Raw genomic sequence first — 22,407 nt, forward strand, 5'->3', positions numbered from 1 at the left:
ACAGCACTCTGTGTTTCTCTGTACATGGCATGAGTTGAGATCCTGGTACTTCAAAGTCGCATCTTTGCTTGCCTGATTCAGTGGGCTCAGACACGGTGTTTCCAAGTCTGCAACTGGTAGTCTGAAACCCATATGGGCTGCTAAGATTTTCTTCTCTTCATTGGAACAATTTGAAATTTAGGACTATGAAGCAAAAGTGTCAAACAATATGTGCCATCACTATAATTTGTTCATAATAAAAATCAACAGGTCACCTGCTTTCCTGCAAGGCAGAGACTACGTGGGTGATATTTGCAAGTTTAAAGAGAAAAACATCGGGCAATAATTCTAGCTTTCTCCCTCTCAGGTCCATTTGTACTCTATTGTCACCCCACTTGCCCATGCAGAATGGTCACCTGAGTAATGATGCCTTCACAAGCTGACACGCTGATTCTAGCAAGTGGGTAATTCCTTCAAGTTGAGCTGAAGTAGGACAGGTGCTGTCTGGAATTATATTTTTATAGATTCTCAAAGAACAATGTTTTCCAGCCATAATTGTACTTCAGCATATTATGCCATCTAAGTGCTCTGCTAGAATATCAGAAAGAAACAGGGAAAAAAAAAGGAGTAGCTGAAGGAGAGTGATTAGAGCCGTATCTGGAAAATGACAGAAGAAAGCAACAAGCATTTTTTTAAATGTTTATTTTATTTTTGAGACAGGGAGAGACAGCATGAACAGGGGAGGGTCAGAGAGAGAGGGAGATACAGAATCTGAAACAGGCTCCAGGCTCTGAGCTGTCAGCACAGAGCCTGACGCGGGGCTCGAACTCGCGGACCACGAGATCATGACCTGAGCCGAAGTCGGATGCTTAACCGACTGAGCTACCCAGGCGCCCCAACAAGCATTTTATCTATTCATTCTCTTTCTTGGAGAGGGAGGGGGTGCACATACTATGTGCTAAGTAAGCACTATTGCAAGGATACAATTAGGGACACATCCATTAGGTCAATGATTGCATGAAACTTCTATTTTAATACAGAGCAACTGATGAAGAAAAACCAGTAAAACGAAAAACTTAACCAATAGATTAACCAGATCACTTCAGATGCTGGTAAGTGCTGTAAAGACAATAAAACAGGAAAGTGTATTAAAGGGCACCCAGGGTGTGGAGGGGGTAGCATGCTATTTTAGACAGAGTGGACAAGGAAGGGTTAGGGCAAGCGTTCTGTGGCAGAAACAAGCTTGGTCTATTTGAGGAACTGAAAGAAGTCCTTTTACTCAGCCATGCTTGAAGCCTCTGTATTACGATATAAATTCACCTTTTGAATTGTTTTAAGTGGGGAGTTGAGGGACAAGAGGATACAGAAGAAACTTAGCCCTGTGACTTCTTTGACCTTGTTCAGCCAGTGAATTCCTTGGGGGAATCGTTTGAACGATAGGGGTCCATATGTCTTTGTTCTGTAGTGAAGATCATCTCCCAAACTCTAGGCTGCTTCTCCAAAACCTGTCTCATGTCCCAGATGGGAGAGAGGCAGCTGAGTGTGAGAGAGGCAGCTGAGTGTGACTGTCTCCATTTGGCCACATCCTCCTTGCTGCCCCCCTGACGGCAGTGTTCATACTTTGAAATGTGAAGGACGATGTGGAACTTTACCAGGGGTCCAGCAAACTTCAAGGGAAAGCTGCGTAATGCCTTAGAGTTTTCCCAGATGCCGCAGAACTGAATGGAACGAAAAGAGCTGAGAATGATACCAAAAAGGAAGTCAGCTCAAAATGTTCTTTAAAAAAAAAAAAAAAAAAAGTAACACGAAACAAATCCAAAGCCAGGAAGCAGCAGTTCTAAACAACTTGTGCTAGATGCTGCTTAGAAACAGCAAGGGGGTATGTCAAACGACTCTGTCATGTTGAAATATTCACTGGCCTTGTGAGCAAGAAGTTACTGGAGCCTACCTTTCTTGCAACTCTGGAGTAAAATGTGAGCAATCCCTGTGTTCGAAAGTTGACGTTGGTAACAGCAAAAAGGGGTGCTATGTGAACCTAACTATAAAATACCACACAGATGTGAAAAAGATGAACCGATGTGTGGCGGGGGAAAGGCCCTCAGTGGGAAGGGGAACCAATGTGTGGCGGTGGGAAGGGGAGCAGCCCTATATCCAGCTCCAAAATTTGAGTACCAGATGTTAACTGTAGCATTTTAGAAAGAATGTATCTTTAGCCTCTGTTTGCACTTAAAACTACCACCTGGTATTCTTAGCTGTATTCTCAGGATTATAGGATCCAAAAGTCATTAACGAATTAGCACATTTAGTAATTTTCAAACTCTATTTTCCTGAGTCAGGAGGTTTTACCTAAGGGACATCAGGAGTTCATCCCTTGGGGATGGAGGGGAGTAAGAGGATGAGAAGGAGCTTACAGCTCCCCACCCCATTCTAATTGGTTCTACTTTTTAAAAAAGCCATAAAAATGAGCATTGGCTTTGTAAAAACAGGAGGTGGAAGGCAGTCGTAACTGAGGCAGTATGGTTTGCTTCTTCTTTTGGGTGAATTTGACTTAGACATAGATGATGGTTCCAAAGCACAGACAATAAGCTAGATGGAATTAGAGGAGACATAGCAGCATTTATTGGCTGTTTTCAGACTCCTTTCTCCACTTTTAAGAACCATCACAACCTGTCTTGTTCACCAATATCCTAACGTAGTTCTTGGGTCTCAGTGATTGAAGCTTGCTCTAGTAACGTTTGACAGACAAAAGTTGTCTCCCTGTGTAGGGCTCTGTATGATGAGGCACTTGGGGCCCATGTTACCCACGCGGAGGCCCAGCCAGTATATCCCTTCTCTCTGGGTAGCCTCCCTACACCTCTCCAGGCTTCACCCACCTCTCTATTCCTCCTACTCTGATGACAGGAGAAATCTATGCACTGTCTCCTTTCATGTTGGCTAGTAATTCTTTTGCTAGTTGTTCTCTGCCAACAACACTGATGTCCTTAAAATCACAGACTTGGTCTTAGACTTTTTGTATGTGTTTCTCAAGAATGGCAGTGCTAGCTTTATTGTAGGCCAGCAATAAATATTTGTTGATTGCTAGGCCTTGCTCATTTCAGAAGCATTACAACTTACTGAAATTTGTTCCAACTTGGAAAACATCTCTTATAACATCTGCTTTCCACATTATCTCTGCTCTGGAAAGGATTTAGAACAAATTTATAATGACCATTTTTCTCTTCTCTAGTACGTATTTAATCCTATTCCAGATCAAAATGAAAAAAAAAGCCCATATTGTACCATGTCTCAGTCTTGTCATTTGAAGTGAATATAGCATGGACACAAACATCACTCAGAGTTTTATACACTTCTCCAACTAATATATTGGCTTGTGTATGAAAGTGCCATTCAGAACTCCTAGACTTTCATCTTGATTCTGTCTCAAATTTTGCACGACCCTAATTCCAAAGCATCACGTCCACATCTTATGTTTCTAATTTTTATAGCTGTTCGATGGCATTTCCTCATCTACCATGAGCAGTAGGCTCAGTTTGATTCAGATGCCGTCTGGCAGGTGCATTAACCGCCTTAGAGAACAGTACTATATGAATACCAGAGATCATTGTTATTGTGTCTCCAAGACATTATTTTAAGAAATGTAACTCCCTGGCTTCAAATGTAAGTTAAATGATATAGCATACGCTTTGCTTGGAGCATTGATGACTCTGGTAAAACCGCCACCTGGCTAACAAGCCCAATGAGAGATGTACAGAGACTCCAATGTCATTTATAACAATGCCTATACATTGGATAACAAGGGCAGCGTTGGCTCCCACCCCTGCTGGCTGTCTTAACTGCTGGAAATACTGATCTGCTTTCTGAGCTGCTGTTGGCCATTGCCACCTGCTGGCTCTGGCACACCATTCCCCTGGCCCCCCTCCTGGTGGTGTCCTGGCAGCCTCCCCACACTGCCAAGTTTGAGCCAGAGAGCACAGGGGTGTTTGGAGCTTTCACGTTGCTGAGGCTGCATCCTGCAAACTGGCTGGCAGTGGGGCATCTTGTTCCTCTCCAGGGTCAGTGTGTTGACTACTATGGTGATCAGCTGGCTAGCAGCAGCGGTGATTGGAAATTGCCCCAGAGAACGTCACGTATTGGCAAGGAAAGGATGCCGAGGGAGGGAGCCTTCATCAGAGAAAATAAACAATGTTTTATGAGGTGGCTGTGAGCATTTACTATCCAGCCTGAATTCATTTCAGGCATTTAAAACTTTTCTCAGAGTCGCATTTAAACGTCTATATTTTAGTCTTGCAACCCTTCATGCCATTGCTGCTACTTTAAAGCTCTTACCTAGAACACCCATGTTCCCGTTTAGCATGCGAGGAGTCAAATCCTGTCTGAGGTCACAATGGTTTCAGGTGGCAGACCGTAATGAAATGTCAGGTGCTCACCTTGCCTTGTGCTTTAAGCACTGACACAACTTATTTATATGCTTAATCATCTGCGTGACAAACACAAGGGTTTGTACGCATTGTAAATACCCTGAACAGTTCTCCCATAAAATGGGTGTAGCCATTTATGAGCTATTGTCCAAACCAGCCTGTAAAAGCCCCAGTTGGAGTCATAGCTGACTCGGCACTGTTAATGCCCAACACAAACAGACTCATAATAACAAACCTAGCGTTCCAGGGTGTGTGAATCATGTCATGAGACTGAGGCTTTCTGGAGTGTTTTAAAATGTAGATTTTATTTTTATTCAGATATGGTGAGGCTGATCGCTTAAGAGATAATTGCCATTGAAAAGATAGCTTGATATATTCACAGATACCAAGAGGAGGGGGCACTCCATGCCAAGGGGGGCACACAGGGAAGCACCAGGGTCAGTCAGAAAGCAGAGGGAGTAGGGGAAACACGTGGGGAAGGGACCTTATTGTATTTTCCATGGGAACGGACGGGCAAGACAGGGTGAACAGGCTTAGGACTGGCTAGTTTCAATAATTTCAGCAGGCTCTGGTGCATAGAGACTGTCCCTGGTTGTATGGTACCTGGCCCTGGGGTGATGAAGGCAGAGGAAGAGTGGCCCTGAGTGAAAGAGCCCATTATAGGAAGGGGTTGGGTATAGGCTGTGGAAAGGTTAGTTTGATATGAAAGACATGCTCCCGGGTAAGTTGTTTGCTATCTCTAGGAATTAGCCAGTCCTGGGTAGGGCAGCAAGGCCCCAGATGTGAAAACATCAAGACTGTGGAATAAAAACACATGCCTAACACATGCAATTAATCAGCATGCACAATATCAGGTGACAGTGAATTTACTCCAACAGGGTTGTTCTTTATATTGTCTTCAGAAATCCCAAATGAAATAGTCCTTCAAATTTTCTGCTTGTGCTACAAGTCACGTGTGACATTCAAAATTGCCGGCCACAGTTATTACATAGCAGTGTGCAGAGGGGTGGAGGGGAGGCAAGAAAGAAGAAAAGGAAGAAACGTCATTAGAAACATAACTGTGTTGAGTGGAAACGCTACAGGTCATTTGCAGCTGGGCCACAAATCTGACAAGAGAAGAGACATATTAGAAAAGCTCCAATCCTAATTTCGTTTTGTTTTACTTTGTTAGGTGGCAGGGAGCTTTTTATTTTGACTTAAGATTATTTGGCTAGTAAGCGGTAGGAAGTCATGACAACTTTGGAGGGACAGTAGCCTGGATGCGGACCCTGGTTCTGGCACTCAGGAGCTCTGTGACATTGGGTTGACCTCACTGGGTCTAAGTTTCTTTATCGCTAAGACAGAGATAATAATAGTACCTAGAGGGGGTGCTCAAAACTGTTAGCTTTGAATAAGTCAGATCCCGTTAGAAAGAGGCAGCATAAGAAAATTTGATCTATCTTGTATCGAGTGTATGATTCTTCCTCTTATTTTATGCCCTAGTTAACAAATATAGTATTTTCATTTCCCATTTCTGTTCCCTTCATCTCGATGTTACAATATTTCTAGTTTTTCTACCAAAATTCATTCTGAAAAAAAGCGTAATTTGAACATGAGTTAACATTAAAAGGAATATAAGAAGACTAAAATGTACAGACATGCTACAAGGGACAGGTAACAGATCAAGAAATTCCTCTAGTCCCTATAAAGTCTTGTGTTCTGATTTTCCTTTTACTAACATGATAGTTGAGACATACTCATTTTCTTTGTCTTTCTAGAAGATATGTTGGCTCATAGGAGAGAATTAGAAAAGTATTGTACAGGAGAAGAAGGAAAGATTTAAGTCACAATAGTCTTTCCATCCAAACTCACCATTTTCATGCTTTCTAATTCCCTTTTTTTTTTCTAAATCAGAGTTTTAAAAATATAATTGTTGCTCATATGATACACATACGTTTCACTGTTTTATTTAACATGGTGTCATAGTTGTTGCATACTTGATTATACTACTTCTAGTGTCTAAGTAATATTCTCTTTAATACTTTTACAGTTATTGTAAGAATTATTGGAACAATTGAGAAAATGTAGTATGGGACAAAGGTCCCAAACCAGTGGCACATGGGCTAGGGCTAGAACCACCCAGAAGACATATTTGGGGGAGAGAACCAACTTTAAGAAACAAACAGAAAAAACCCTTTTATTTTCTTATTATTATTTTTTTAATATTTATTTATTTTTGAGAGAGAGAAAGAGAGAGAGAGTGGAGGAGGGGCAGAGAGGGAGGGAGACACATAATGTGAAGCAGGTTCCAGGCTCTGAGCCGTCAGCACAGAGTCCCACGCAGGGCTCGAACTTATGATCTGTGAGATCATGACCTGAGCTGAAGTTGGACGCTTACCTGACTGAGCCACCCTGGTGCCCCCAAAAAGCTTTTAAAAAATCAAAGAAGTTTAGGAGCGCCTGGGTGGTTCAGTTGGCTAAGCCTCCGACTTCAGCTCAGGTCACGATCTCGCAGTCTGTGAGTTTGAGCCCTGCGTCGGGCTCTAGGCTGATGGCTTGGAGCCTGGAGCCTGCTTCAGATTCTGTGTCTCCCTCTCTCTCTCTGACCCTCCCCCGTTCATGCTCTGTCTCTCTCTGTCTCAAAAGTAAATAAATGTTAAAAAAAAATCAAAGAAGTTTATTTAAAAAATATGATTTTCTGCTTCTCTTGAAAACTTGGGCCTGACAATATTGCATCTGTATTTTCCTATACAAGAATACTTGGAAATAGAGTAGGGTCCCCTTTGGACTTGGTATAAGCTTTTCTGTCTGTTGAAATTTCCCATCCCCTGTTGCTCTCATTTACTTAATGGGACTGCAGTGGAGGCTAAGGAAACTTAGAGGAGATTCAGGCTAGGTGCGTGGTTGAGCTAGATGCCAGTAAGCCACAGCAGACTGTGAAAGTCTAAGGCTTTATTTTAGCCATGGGGTCTGAGGGTCAAGATGGGGGAAACAGCGAAACTACAGCTCACTGGCTATAGCAAAGATGAAGGGGGTTGAAGGATGCTCATGACATTTGAATCCGGTTAAGTGGAAGGCTGAAAGTCACTGGCAGGGGAAGATGACAAGTTTGGCTTTTTGGCTCTGGACTTTTTTTCCTCTGAAGTCCTTGTTTCTGGAGGAACTTAAAAGTATAAATTATTACTATTTGTCTGCCTTAACTGTGATGCTTCCAGAGGCAAGTATGATTCCTAAGAATGCCCAGCAGCATCTTTGATTTCTCTCGTTGACGTTGGCTGATATCAGAGGAAGAACTGAACTGCAGAGGACAAACTCTGGCCATCGGGTCAGCCAGGGCTACAAGGCCACTTTGGCCCTCAGTGGTCTGATCACGCTTTGGATGTTGGGTGAAATCACTCTGTCCAAAGCAGAAAAGACTTAAGACCCCTTCATGAGAGGAATTCTTAGAATAATCAGAACTTCAGCCCGAAGAACATGAGGGCTGCTTTCAAAATGTAAGGATGTTTTTGTATTAAAAAAAAAAATTCACTTCCTATGGGTGACCTTGAAGCATAAAATTAGGAAAAGTAAGTCACTTGTATTTTGGCAGGTTCAAGAATAAATACAAGGAAAACACGTCTAAAAATTAGAGGTTATCAAAAATAGAGAAATCTTCCTGGGAAGTGGTGGGTTTCCTTTCAGCAGAGGTACACGGGAGCGTGCCAGAAAATGACTTATCGGGGAGCCCGAGAGGGGATGTAAACATCGACTGTTTATCTTATCCAGTCTTACCGTTGTATGATTCTATAAACCAGAGCAGCCTACAAGCAGCTACGGGGACTCTTAAATTGATAGATAGAGGCGGCGACTCTAAACAGGACCCACACTTCCTGTGAAGCCCAGAACTTGAGAGTAATCTTGTATCTCCTACTCAGATCTGCACTGGTTGCCAAACTGCAGGGGAGGAAAAGACTCTGCGTTATCTTGATAGACGAGCAGGAGAATCCCACACAGCTGTGTTGTGGAAATGTTCTCGATTTCCCTCATGATAACATTGAGTCATAAAAGGAAGAAATGAACATTTATTTGCCAACTCCACCTGTCTGTTGGGCCCACCATATCTATATTAGCATCAAGGGAACTTGCCTATAGTGCTGAAATTTTTATCAGTAGGAGAGAAGCAACTGTTCTTTCCCTTAAATGGTGGTTGAAGCCAGTTCCTTTTCCATCAGAAATTAAATGATAAAAATTGGGACTTGGATGACTCATTTGTCAACATTTACATTGAGTAAACTGTTTGGAACAACAACAACAAAAAGCGCAACATTTTTAAAATTCAGAACGAGGGTAAAAATTGCTTTTGTTCTGAGTCTAGTCTGAATACAAGAGATGGTCTTTTATTTAGAAAAAAAAAGGAAGAGAAAGAAAAGATCATTTACCTGTGTTTTCTAGATAAAAGCAAGATCAAATTAAGGAGGAAAAAGGGAGGTAAATAAAAATTCAGGAGCAACAATATTTTCTTATTTGATGCCAAGTTCTGGGATTTATCCTTTTCTTTTATTAAATTTCTCGGTAAATTCATTATTTCTGAAATCACTGCAATGACATCTCTTCCATTATCAGAGAAGATTAATTTTAGAGTTGAGTGGGAAGTGAGTTTTCAATCTATCCAGATTAACTGAGGCACTAATTGAAGTGCCTGTTTTCTTTTTATTTATATTTGCAATTAGCTCATCTGCTTTCTTTACACTTTTAGGATTAGATCTTTGCCATGCAGATTCCTTTCAGAAATTGACCCAACCCTGTGACCTTTGACTCATTCTCTCAAGTTGAAGTGTAAGTATATGTCCTAGTGGGGCAATGTGCATTATTCTGTTTTCAAGAATAATGCAAACACCAAACAAAAATAATCAATAACAAAACAAAACAGGTTCTCTGGACCACGACAGCAAATCAGACCTGGCATCTGTACCCACCACCTTCACAATTTGATTGATAACTGTGATTTGCTGACTCCCTCAATTACTCTGGTTTCATTACAGTCTGAGAAATGTGCCAAGCACTCATTTGGTTTTTATTATCTTTCTAGCCTTGTGCTTGCATGAAATGCCCCAAACTGGCATTTCAGGAAAAGGATAGGTAAATTACAGCCAAGAGAAGAAAAGAATCTGTTTCTTCGGTGTTACTTTGCAACCAGCACGTATTACATTCTCACCAAAAACCGTATAGAAATGTGCCTTCATTCAGGGCACTGCAAACCAGCATACAGCCTGTTCTATGTCCTCTTAATGTGCAGATCCCATGTATATTTGGATTTGCTTTTATTCTCCTAACAAAATCCCCTTTCTAATCTGCAGTGAAGAGAACCATTTTCCAGTCCATTGTAAACAACCTTGCTCTGCATCTACTTGGTCACTGATCCACATACAATATGGTTTTGAAATGACTTTGAACTAAAGGTGCAATGCCAAAACTTATGACTATAACAGTTTTGGAGTGTTTTAGAAGCATAGGTTATTTTAATTATGTGCCACTTGAACTCATAGCAAAAATTACAGATTATGTCCTTTCTTTTTTATGTAGTAAATACTAGGACATATGGACTAACATCCCTAAGATGGAGGGGGCTCTCAAGCTTTGAACTGGCAGTGTAGGCAATGCCTGAGCCTTTTACGGATTTAAACAGAACTTTCTAACTCTGGCCACTTAATGCAATTTTAAGATAGAGGTTAATATATGTCAGAAAATGAACAGTCTAAGTAGTGCCTCCTGTAGAAAACAGTATATCGCATTTGATTTTATCACAACACGGATAAAAATGCACCAGGAAAAGGAAGAGTGATCCCTCTTGAATCCTATTCCCAATCTGGGTATTAGTATTTTTGTTGATATTCTCCTTCGACAGTAACACCCAACAGTAGGCTCTCTGAATACTCTGCTCTTTTGGCCAATATCCTACTGGGGCTCTTTACCAGTACCCATGTGTTAGGACAGAATTTGAAGTGGGATCTTCCTGTCTGTAATAACAACATTCTCAGCTGAAACCTTGAGGCTTGGCCTCTTTATGCTTGGCCCATATCCAGCCACTTTGATAATAGCTGCTTCTTTCTTACCTCACCCATTCTTGCTTCCTTCCCTGAATAATCTGTACTCAGTCTACTTCCTGGACTACATGGCAAGCTCTTTCAATGTTGGGATACCTTCAAATGAATCTTTGTGATCTTCAGAGATCCAAACACAGAAATTTGATGTAGCAAACGTGTATTAATTTTTTGATAGGTAAATAAATAAAATTGAAAAATAATCTATTATTATAAATTCTTGAGCTAGGGTTACATAGGACTTATATTGTATTTTGCTTGGTTGATATTTATCTTATTTTTCACATTAAAATTGTATCATTTTCTTAGAATCACAAACTCATAAGTATATATTTTCTGTAATTTGAGGTTTTGAGATTATATTTGTGTAAGATTATATGCATTCTTTTTAAATTTGTTTTTATTATCTTTGAGGGGGAGAGAGAGAGAGAGAGAGAAAGAGGGAAAGCACATGAGTGGGGCAGGGGCAGAGAGAACCCAAAGCGGGCTCTGTGCTGACAGCAGAGAGCCCAATGCGGGGCTTGAACTCACAAACTGTGAGATCACGACCTGGGCCAAAGCTGGACGCTTCAGCGGCTGAGCCACCCAGATGCCCCAGGATTATATGTATTTTTAAAAACTTGTTGGAAAAGTAAAAAATTCTATAGTAAGCTCTACTTTTCCATTGTTTTCTACACATTTTTATTCTTTTAAAAGCTTTCCATAGATAACAGTGCAGCACGTCTCACATCTTTCCCTACAAATTAACAGACCCACCACAAGCAGAATTGTTAGCGAATGATGTCTCTATTTGGTGACAACACTAGCCTTTGTGTTCAATCCAGTTTTCAGATCCAATTTCTACTGGATATGTTTTTTTTTAACGTTTATTTATTTTTGAGACAGAGAGAGACAGAGCATGAACAGGGGAGGGTCAGAGAGAGGGAGACACAGAATCTGAAACAGGCTCCAGGCTCTGAGCTGTCAGCACAGAGCCCGATGCGGGGCTCGAACTCACGGACCGTGAGATCATGACCTGAGCCGAAGTCGGACGCTTAACCGACTGAGCCACCCAGGCGCCCCTTTACTGGATATGTTTAATAACTTCAGAAACACCCGACTGGAAAAAAAGTATTCGTAAGAAAGAACGCGAAGAATTAAAAGGCCAAAGATGTCCAGGAAAACAAGAAATGCTTAATGACTTACGTCGTGTTTCCATTAAAATTATATATTAAGCACCATGCTTGTTATGTACAAGTTTCACAGGTCCAAACAGTATCATGCCTGTAACACTGCTTTGTTAGGGAAGTATCACAGAAGTCATTCATAATCCCTCTGTTTCTAATAAATCACAGTGATCTATGATGTTTACTCCCATGAGACTTAACACTTTTTTTATGAACTTGGGCATAAATAACATAATATCCAGATCACGTGCATTTTTTTTAATAGTTGTAGCACTCTCTCTGTCACTGATCTTATGCTGAGAGGAAAATGAGAACACTCTCCAAAATGGTTGTGTAAAAACAGGTGTGGAAAGAATGGGTATATGGTAGAATCTTATCATGACTTTATATCTTACAGAATTTTTTAAAATTTTTAAAAAATTAAAATTTTTAAAAAAATTTTTTACATTTATTTATTTTTGATAGAGAGAGACAGAGCACAAGTGGGGGAGGGGCAGAGAGAGAAGGAGACACAGAATCCAAAGCAGGCTCCAGGCTCCCAGCTGTCAGCACAGAGCCCGACGCAGAGCTCAAACTCACAAACTGCGAGATCATGACCTGAGCCGAAGTCAGATGCTTAACCGACTGAGCCACCCAGATGCCCCTATCTTTCAGAATATTTAGATCAAAAAGATTTCCATCTGATTTTTTTTACCCAGTTGTTAAGTTCCAGGCACTGCTCTGAGCTGTGAAGCTAGCATTTCCTCAAAAAGTGCAAATCTCTAACTAAGCTCTTGGAGATCCAATGATGAACACAAACAGAAGCAGTTCCTGTTCTCATGGAGTTTTGAGTCTAGTATCTTTAACATGAAAAGATTCTAAGGGCCTGAATCCACACTATGCTGTACTAGGTCAGGAATTGGCATAACTATGGCCTAAGGGCCAAAGCTGGCCCACCACCTGTTTTTGTAAAGTTTCATTGGAACAGAGCCATGCCTACTCATTCACATATTGTCTGTGGTGGCGTTTGCACCTCAGTAGCAGAACTGAGGACTTGTGATGGAGGCCATATGGCTTGCAAAGCTTAAAATATTTACTATCTGGTCCTTTACAGAAAAAAAGTGCCAACTCCTGTACGAGGTAAAATGGCAGCTTATGGACAATGACTTTATCTGTTTAAAGCTGGATTTACTTCCTTCACCTCAATGAATTCTCATAACACCTCATTGTGCTTCATCAGTGAGGTATCTGAAGCCTGGAGAAGTTAAGTATCCTGACCGAAATCACAGAATCATCAAGAAACAGAGTTGGTATTAAATGCTGGTCTTGTTGACCAAGGGTCACTCCACAACACTCTTTGCTAAACCTGGTCTGGGATACAGCAAAGAGGAAGACAGGGTTATTCTTTGTCCTTTGGCTTAAAATCAAAAAAGGTCAGGACCTCAAAGCACTCCCTAGACTTTAAGACCAGGAGCTTCTTTAGCACATAGGAGAGATTTGGTAAATTGTTCCTATCTTACAAAGTAGGAAAAAAAACGTTGTTTCTAAATGCATTGCTAGACAAGTTGATAGGAGAAAAAAAACTACTTTCCTACCTTATCCTTCAGGGTTCTGTTTATGATACAATAGCACTGGACACAAAGTGCATTTTTGAAAGCTAAGAAAAATAGAGATGTATCCTCAGCACCTAGAGGCACGGTTGAGTTTCTGACTCTTCATTTGGGCTCAGGTCAAGATCTCCCAGAGCACATGCAATCTTTCTCTCTCTCTCAAAACACCCCAAATATATTGTTTGTTCTAAATTTCTGAGCCTGAAATTATTTATTATAGATTCATCAGAGTATTACCTTTGGCTTTCAACCTTGCAAGGGGTGCCTGGGCGGCTCCGTTGGTTAAGTGTCTGACTTTGGTTCAGGTCATCATCTCATGGTTACTGAGTTTGACCCCTGCATGGGGCTCTGTACTGACAGCGCAGAGCCTGGAACCTGCTTTGGATTCTGTGTCTCCCTCGCTCTCTGCCCCTCCCCCTGCTCATACTCTGTTTCTCTCTCTCTCAAAAATAAACATTAAATTTTTTTTTTAAAAAATGAGTAACCAAGTGGATTTTTATAAGCAATCTTAGACCTTGAGAGTTTTTAAAACACTTTTTTTCGGCTTCTCAGACCTTAACTCTAGCATTTAAATTCCCTACATTAAAAAAAAAAGAGCTTGACGAATATTCTTTTAAAATATATTAATTTTAGTCACCAAATCAGTGACATGCCAAACTGTATTGGAGTCTGAGGCAAATGAAAAAATCGGTTACTGATCCTATCTTTGTTTAACATTTTAATATTTTATTCATCATCCATTTGCACTAATTGTATTTCTTAAAACTATTGCGTAAAAATGTTATTTGTGTTGATTGTTGATTTTTTTGGCAGCCCCTTAAATTTAGCTCAAAAGGCAGGTGCTTTACTCACCTCACTCTAGTTGCAAACCTGCACAAACCCAAATATTTTAAAGATATTTTTCTCTCACTGGAAAAACTATGTAAAATAAAGCTTCCAGAGAAAATTTCATCCTGGAATTTTTTTCCTTCATGACTTCATTCCTAGTTTTAAAATAAAATAAAAATTTGTAGAGTAATTGATTTGCATCTGATTGTGCCTAATGACTGTAGTGTCACAGGAAGAAAGAGAAACTTGCATGCGCATGACCCCTGGTCAGTATTCTGTGGTGGGTGGCAAGACCTGGGAAACAAGATCAAGTCTGTTCTCTTTAGGGAATTTCTTCTCTTTGCCTCTTCCTTCTACATTTTTAGATGGATGTGAACTGCAGTCCTGGTAAGTGCATGTCTCCTGACTTGCCCTTCAGCGCTTTTTTTCAAGCTTTGCACACCAAGGAATTGGAGTGTTAGGAAGAAGCAAGCCTTCTTGGTCCAAATCTAAAACCAGACCCTCCATTCAATTTCTCAGTAGTTAAGTTGGTAATTTTATCTTCAGTTATCTACCTCCCCTGCCTTTATTCTCAACTAGTATAAACATGAAGAGGATGTTCTTTATTGGCCTTAATCCCAACATTTTTCCCCCTAAATTTTGCTATTTACGTGTAATCAAAAAGATTTTTTGGTTTTATAGACTTATTCTACCTCTAGCAAGAAACTTTAAAGTCCTCTCGGGTTTCCAACCCTACCCATAACTTCAGTGCCTTTCCAAATGAAGCATTTTAACTTGAAGGAAGCATTTTATTTAAATTAAAATGAAGTATGAACAAAATCAAATATTTTTAAGACAAAAACATAATTCAGTCTTCTAAAATCTCATTTTCATTTTGCTTATTAACCTGACAAAATGTATATATATGTCTGTTTTGCAGTTCCTGTCTGTGCATAAAATATGTTCTGCTTTCCCACTTCATATTATATCAAATCCACTTTTTGTGTGTTTTTGTATAATCATAATTACAACAGTAATCATTCTGTTATGTGCTTAACTTATCAGATCACATTTAACTTTAAACATTTAGATTTTTTCCAATTTCTTGTTCCAGTAGAAGGCATACTAAGTTCTTCATAACTATAGAATGTATTTCAATTTATTTTCCTCTTCATATAAATTACCAGGTATATGATTACTAGGTTAAAGGAAAGAATATATATGACTGTAGTTAACTATTCAAGCTTCTTTTCAAATATTAAAAATAAAAATTATATCTCTAACAATGATGATGTGGTGATAACTTGCAGTTGAGCTTTCTCCCCCAATTTTAAAGTAATTTGTATGTTTCACTCTGTTTATACTGATAAACACTAAACAGACTCAAATATTATAAACAAGAGGGGTGCCTAGATGGTTCAGTCGATTAAGCATCTGATTCTTGATTTCCACTCAGGTCATGATCCCAGGGTCATAGGACTGAGCCCCAAGTCAGGCTCTATGCTGAACATAGAGCCAGCTTGAGATTCTCTCTCTCTTCCCTCTGCCCCTCTCCCTGCCTGCACTCTCTCTTTCCCTAAAAACAAGCAAACAAACAAAAATATATTTTTTATGTTATATATTATAAACAAGAAAACTGAGATGTAAAGCAATATAAGGAATATAGTTGTGTTCATGTGTTACCAAATAGCTGGATTAAAGAAATAATAATCAGTTATATTATTTCTACAATACAAACGTCTGGATATATAGAAGTAGACAAATGTTTTTCAGAAAAGATTTTTAAATATTTTTATCTGGATGTTATTATGCTATGTAAATATACCTTGTTCCCAATAGAATATCAACTACAAAATAGAGACGAACGGTAAGAGATGCTCCCACAATTTAAAACAACGTAAATTTAGAGCAAAATTTACAAACACTGAAATCAGCATAAAAATGACAATTCCCACTTTATTATTTTAAGACAACTAAGGCTGCAAAGTAGAACATTAAAAAGTATGGAATACTATTTTCTAGAAACTACTAAAATTATTCTTGATTTCTTTTCCTTATTTATTGTATTTTACTAAGCCACAATTCCTTTGTTTAAAATATATGAATTGAGCTCGACTATTTTTAGGCATTGAATGTTTGCGTCCCCACCCCCAACCCCTATTCATATATTGAAGTTCTTATTCTCAGTGTGATGGTGTTAGGAGATGAAGCCTTTGGGAAGTGATTAGGTTTAGATGAGGTCAAGAAAGTGATGCTCCAATGATGGGATTTGTGTTTTTACAAGAAGAGGAGGAGACCAGAACTCTTTTTATCTCCACCATGTGGAGACACAGCAAGAAGGCAGCTCTCTGCAAGCCAGGAAGAAGCTTCTAACCAAGAGTCAACCATGAGCCACCCAGTCTATGATATTTTGTTAGAGCAGCCTGAGCTGACTATGACAAAACATCATTCTAGCTTTTCCTTTGGCCCAGTTACAGACACATGTCATATCAATCAGTCTTCTAATGATTACCTGGAATATGTGTTACTTGCTTAAAATAGCTATTAGTTACTTCTAAGTGATTAGGTCTTTCTGTTCCTTGTTTCAAGTTTATTTTTAAAGGTTTCTAGTATAAAATCCATGGAAACCTTCAGATTTCAGTGGTCAGGAACCAATTTGGACTCATTTTGAATTCCTCTGCAAAAAGCAATCTTAGTATGAAGGTCATTGTTATTTGGAAATATAAAACCTAAATAATTACCTGCATAATAAAATCTTCATTTCGTTTTTTTTTTTTTCCAATAACGTATCATTGTTTAGGAAAATTGATTTTTAGTCTTTCTGTCCCAAATTCTACTCAGCCCTTATGGTATAGGTTGGAATTGTAAACTTAAGTAAATAAAATAAGCCAATCTCATTGTCACTCGGGCTGATTGTGATAGATATTAAATTTGACAATAGCATGTTTACATTATCACAATATACTTTGCTATAAATTCATGAAAATAATTTGCAAACTATATGAGAGTAGAATAAATTAGGAATAAAATGGCAGATACAAACAGCTTTCAAAAGAAAAAGAAGCAGAAACATTTATTTGATGAGTACTTGAAGCAGGATTGGGTATATCACTTTCAGAGGGTTTATTTTTCTTCTAAAGAGGTTTCCTGTTTGCATAAAATATTTCTTGATTTATAAAAATTACATTTGACAAAACTTTTCAGGAAAACATTACTTGCCCTCTTTATCATCAGTCTGTATCTGGTCTGGAAAATATTAATATTTCAAACAGAAAAATGGAACCAGGAACTGGATACAAAAGTGTTGGAATGGCTGGAGGAGCAAAAGTGAGGAAGTGAAGCATCCCTGATCTTAGTAACTATGCAAAGCTGCTGCTATTGCTCATAGGATAGAGGAAGGAAAATCACCCAGATCCCATGATCACTGTGTAGCTGAGGTTGCTGTAAGGGCTGTCCCTGGAGCCAGTTGAAAGCAACCAGGAGTTTATACCATAGCTAGCATTACAAAATCCCCAAGCCTGTAGCTATGGTAATGGATTCAGAGCCCAAGAACAGTGTTCTGTAGTGGCATCCAAAGCGCCTCTTGCCTCCACCAACTCTACAACAAGAGCCTGAGTAGAAACATGGAGTCCATATTACCATGGAGGAGCCATTACCTTTGTTGTTATTTCTGCCACTGCCAGAGTTAAAGCTGAAAAGAGAAAAATATGGTAAAATGTTGGATTGAGAGTAACTTGTTCTTCAAGTGTTCTGCAAGAGGAATAAACATTTCTAATAAATTTTAACTTGATAAAGGAGCTATGTCTTGCAATACAAGTAGTATGTGATGCTGAATGTCACGTGATTGCAACAGAGCCAATGGTTTTTCCTTCTTTCTCTCTGTCTCTTTCTCCAAGCACATGCTGCGGGATTGTGGGCCAATGCAATGTCGCGTATCCACGACATCTTCAAAAGGAGGCAAAAGCAAGTGTCATTGCATAGCTTCCTTGTTAAAAGAGAAAGATTCCATGGATCCAATAGGCAGCAGTGATAGTGATAGTGAAAGTTGTCCTACACAATAACCCTCCTATCTCTTCCCTCCCTCACACCAACCACGAAGGTTTTTGATGGTAATTGCAGGTTAATTTGTTTATTTTTCTCTATATTTTGTATTATCTTTACTATTTTGTATTATATTACAGTGCTGTAATAATTTTTATATGAGTATTTTGGGGTTGTAGAACGAATCATCTGAGTTTCCATTATTTTTTTATGGGGAAATTCGTTTTGATATACAAGTGCTTTGGATTACAAGCATGTTTCCAGAATAAATTATGCTCACAAACCAAGGTTTTACTGTACCTTTTTTCCTTTCACTTTATGACTTTCCACCACCTCTCATTGCCAGAACATAAAAGGAAGCCAGCTGGGGTGGGTGGCTGGGAAATGTATTTTCCAGACATCAAGCCTCTGTGGCACAGAACAGAGCACAGAACAATGGAGATGGACAATAAAAAAGCAAAAAACAGGTAAATACTGTCTACTGCATAGTATACAATTGGTAAATATTTTTTTCCTTTTCAGACACTTGAAAGATATAAAAATTAAAATAATTATAATTGTAATATTTATTAAATAATTATTTGATACTTGGAACATTTGCTTTGAACATGATTTGTCTGGAAATTTTTTTAAAAGGGATTTTTTTTAAGTTTACTTATTTATTTTGAAAGAGAGAGACAGTGCATGCACATGCAGGGTCGGTGTGTGTGGGGGGGGGGGGGCAGTGGAAGGAGCAGAGGGAGAGAATCCCAAGCAGGGTCCCATCATCAGTATGGAACCTGATGTGGGCTCAAACTCATGAACCATGAGATCGTGACTTGAGCAGAAGCTGGGTGCTTAACCAACTGAGCCACCCAGGCACCTCTAACAGGAAATCTTGACTATATACATATATACGAATAATATGTAATTAGAAAGTCGAGTAAAATTCTTGTTACCTCAGGGAGACAAGATGACTTCTCAGTCATCTGAATACACAAATCCTAATCTGCTTGGGCTGTGTTAGCCCACTCTCACTTCATAGACAACTACTTTAAGTGCAGGCTCTGTTCTGACTACTTGCAGTCTTTCTCATACTGATTACCTGAAGTTAGACTACCAGCTCTGGGCACCTCACTCTTGAACAATTGACTCACATTTTGAAATTCCCTCTAGCCCTTCAGTTTTGGTCTCTGAGAATTCACAGAACTCAGGAAAGCACTGTACTTATGATAACAGTTTTATTATAGCAAAAAAAGACCCCCAAAAAACCAAAAACAAATCATAACCAGACAAAAGAAGAGGTGCGTAGTGTGATGTCTGAGAGGGTTCCAACATAAAGCTTCCAGTGTCATCTCCTTGTGGAGACAGGATGTATCCCTATCCCGGCACAGCAATGTGTAACAAATGAGCAGAATATTGTTAACAGGGAAACCCCCTCAGGTATTGGTGTCCAGAATTTTGTTGGGATTCCATTAAGTGAACACGACTGATTGAATCATTGGCTGTGTGATTGAACTCAGTCCCCAGCCTCTCTCCCCTCCCTGAAAGGCTGGTTGATACCATGTGTCTCAAGACTCCAACCCTCTAGTTACATGCTGGGTCTTTCTGGTTGTGGTCGGCTGCAATCCCTATCTCATTACCACAGACTATTTAGGGCCCCACCATAAACAATAAAGACACTTTTATCACTCTGGGAATTCCAGAGATTTATAGACTACCTCTCAGGAACCAGGGAGAAATGCCAGACAAATTCCTTTTTTTTTCTTGTAATATTTTTTAATGTGTATTTATTTTTGAAACAGGGAGAGACAGAGCACAAGCAGGGGAGGGGCAGAGAGAGAGGGAGACACAGAATCTGAAACAGGTTCCAGACTCTGAGCTATCAGCACAGAGCCCAATGCAGGGTTTGAACACATGAACTGTGAGATCATGGCCTGAGCCGAAGTTGGACACTTAACTGACTGAGCCACCCAGGCACCCTGCCAAACAAATTCTTAGTAAACAACTAATACACAGGATTAGTCTTTAAGCCAATTGTTAACAAGATAGCAAACTCTTAGAGCCTTCTCCAATGTCAATAAATGAGATCTGCAGTTGTTCCTGCTGCCCTACATGTGACCAAATGAGACAAATTAAATAAGTCTCCTCTCTCAAGATTACTGGAAAATGGCTCTGCATCTCTATGACTAGTGGCTCCAATAGGGACACACTCCCTCTGCACCTAGGAACAAAATTGCCTTAAATCTCTATAGTTAAACTCTGCCCTAAGCTTCCCACTCCTTTGGCTTTGTCCATACGTTTAGATCCCGTGGACAATAACTAAAGGATGGATTTGGACTGAGTAATTAATTCTTTCTGGACAATGTGACTCGGGACTGCTTAGCTACTTTCTACTTTCCCTACCAGTTCACCATTAAGAACTCAACAGAATGCATACAGATTATGACAAGGTAAAGAGTTTCATTTCAGACAAGAAGCATATCATTAATATAAGTTTGCCAGGTGTTTTTGAGAAAAGGAATCAACAAAAATTACTCCCTAATACTATTATATTGAAAAGAATCTTTCACAACAACTTAGAAAATAAAGTCAGATCTGATAATTTTCTTTCACTGTTATTAATTCCCAAGAAAAATTGTTAAGCTTTATAAAACACATAAATGATTATTTTATTTGTTTTAGTAATCTTTTCAACTATATAATCAGACTGATAATATGATTGTTATTTTTTTAAGTAGGCTCCATGCCCACTGTGGACCCCAATGAGGGCCTTGAATCCATGACCCTGATATCAAGACCTGAGCTGAGATCAAGAGTGGGACACTTAACTGACTGAGCCACCCAGGCACCTCTGATTATAAGATTATTAAACTGGCTTAATGTTACCAACAGTTGGCATGATATTTTAGGAAATATAGAAAGAATATTGAATACAGAATTGAAAATAAATTAAGTATTACTTTCCATAGTTTTTCGTAGAATAATCATTACTTGCATTATTTCAGTGAAATTTCAACAGAGGGATCTTTGGTAGATTCAATTACTGACTAAAATTGTTTATTTCCCTCTAGTAATAATTACACCTACACTTTGAAACAAATTGTACTTCCCTAAATCTCAGTTATGTGTTTATCTTTAGTCAAAAAACTGTTAACAGATGTGACACAGCAAAGGACTGAGATGCGCTTCTGGTTGGCCATGCATCCTGCAATTCTGCAGTTACCATGAGAAAAGCTTCCCCTGGATAGTTATTGCAGCTGTAGCCTGGACCCCAGAATTGTCACACATGGGGAAGATCTGAGCTTACCCTTCAGTGGAGACCAAAGTGGACTCAGACCCAACCACAGCTTGCAGTCAAGACCAGCCGAGCCGAGCCTAGTCAGTCAAGCCCTAGCTGACCGATTAACAGGAACCAGAGAATAAATAATTGCTATTTCTAAGCCACTGGATTGTGAAGTGACTCAGAATAGTAGTGTTTTGCGGCAATATTGACTAATGCAGAAATTTGTACCCAAGAATGAGGTGCTGACATAACAAATACTTGAAATGTGTGCATCAGTCTTGGGATTGGTTGGTGGAGAACAAAGAAATTTAGAGAAAAGTCGTTGGAAATATTACATAATGACAACACATATGTTAAAACTGTCACCTATGAGAACCTCAAAGAAAGAAGAGAAGCACTGATTGAATTTCCACCATTGGAGGAAAAACATTCTGAGGCAAAAGTTGAAAATGTGCTGATTGTTACTGGCTGCATTTAATAAGGTCCTACAATATTGGGAGGAGATCAGAAAAGAAGTTACTGGTGAACAGGAATAAAGAATTGTTGTTTTAAGCCACTGTGTTTCGGAGCGGTTTGTTACGTGGCATTATTGTGGCCATAGTCGACAGTCTATAGAACCTAAAACCTACATTAATTTTAATTGAATGGCCTTATGGTCTTTCCTTCTATAAATACTGGCCAGTCTCTATGCTAAATGTTACGAGGAATACAAAAGAAAAGGAAAAAAAAAAAAAAAACCAGCTTACAGAATTATTGCTATTTGTGGGTTTTATTTTCAGATGAAGTAATTTGAAATACAATATTTATTGAAAAGGAAGCTAATACTTTAAAAATATCAATAGGGGCGCCTGGGTGGCTCAGTCAGTTGAGCGTCTGACTTCGTCTCAGGTCATGATCTCTCACTCTGTGAGTTCGAGCCCTACGTCGGGCTCTGTGCTGACAGCTCAGAGCCTGGAGCCTGCTTCGGATTCTGCGTCTCCCTCTCTCTCTGCCCCTCCCCTGTTCATGCTCTGTCTCTCTGTCTGTCAAAAATAAATAAACATTAAAAAAAATTTAAAAATAAAAATATCAATAATTTTATAA

General features: G+C 39.3%; 1 long non-coding RNA gene across 1 annotated transcript; it reads left to right on the forward strand.

Moving 5' to 3' along the window:
• The first annotated feature begins 1,016 nt into the window (after positions 1-1,016).
• Positions 1,017-21,851, forward strand: LOC122217095. The gene is made up of 3 exons (XR_006201286.1): positions 1,017-1,091; positions 9,112-9,191; positions 21,181-21,851. It is a non-coding gene; the product is annotated as an uncharacterized LOC122217095 (long non-coding RNA).
• Positions 21,852-22,407: the final 556 nt, after the last annotated feature.

This window comes from Panthera leo, chromosome B1, assembly GCF_018350215.1.
Source record: "Panthera leo isolate Ple1 chromosome B1, P.leo_Ple1_pat1.1, whole genome shotgun sequence".
Lineage (NCBI taxonomy): Eukaryota > Metazoa > Chordata > Mammalia > Carnivora > Felidae > Panthera > Panthera leo.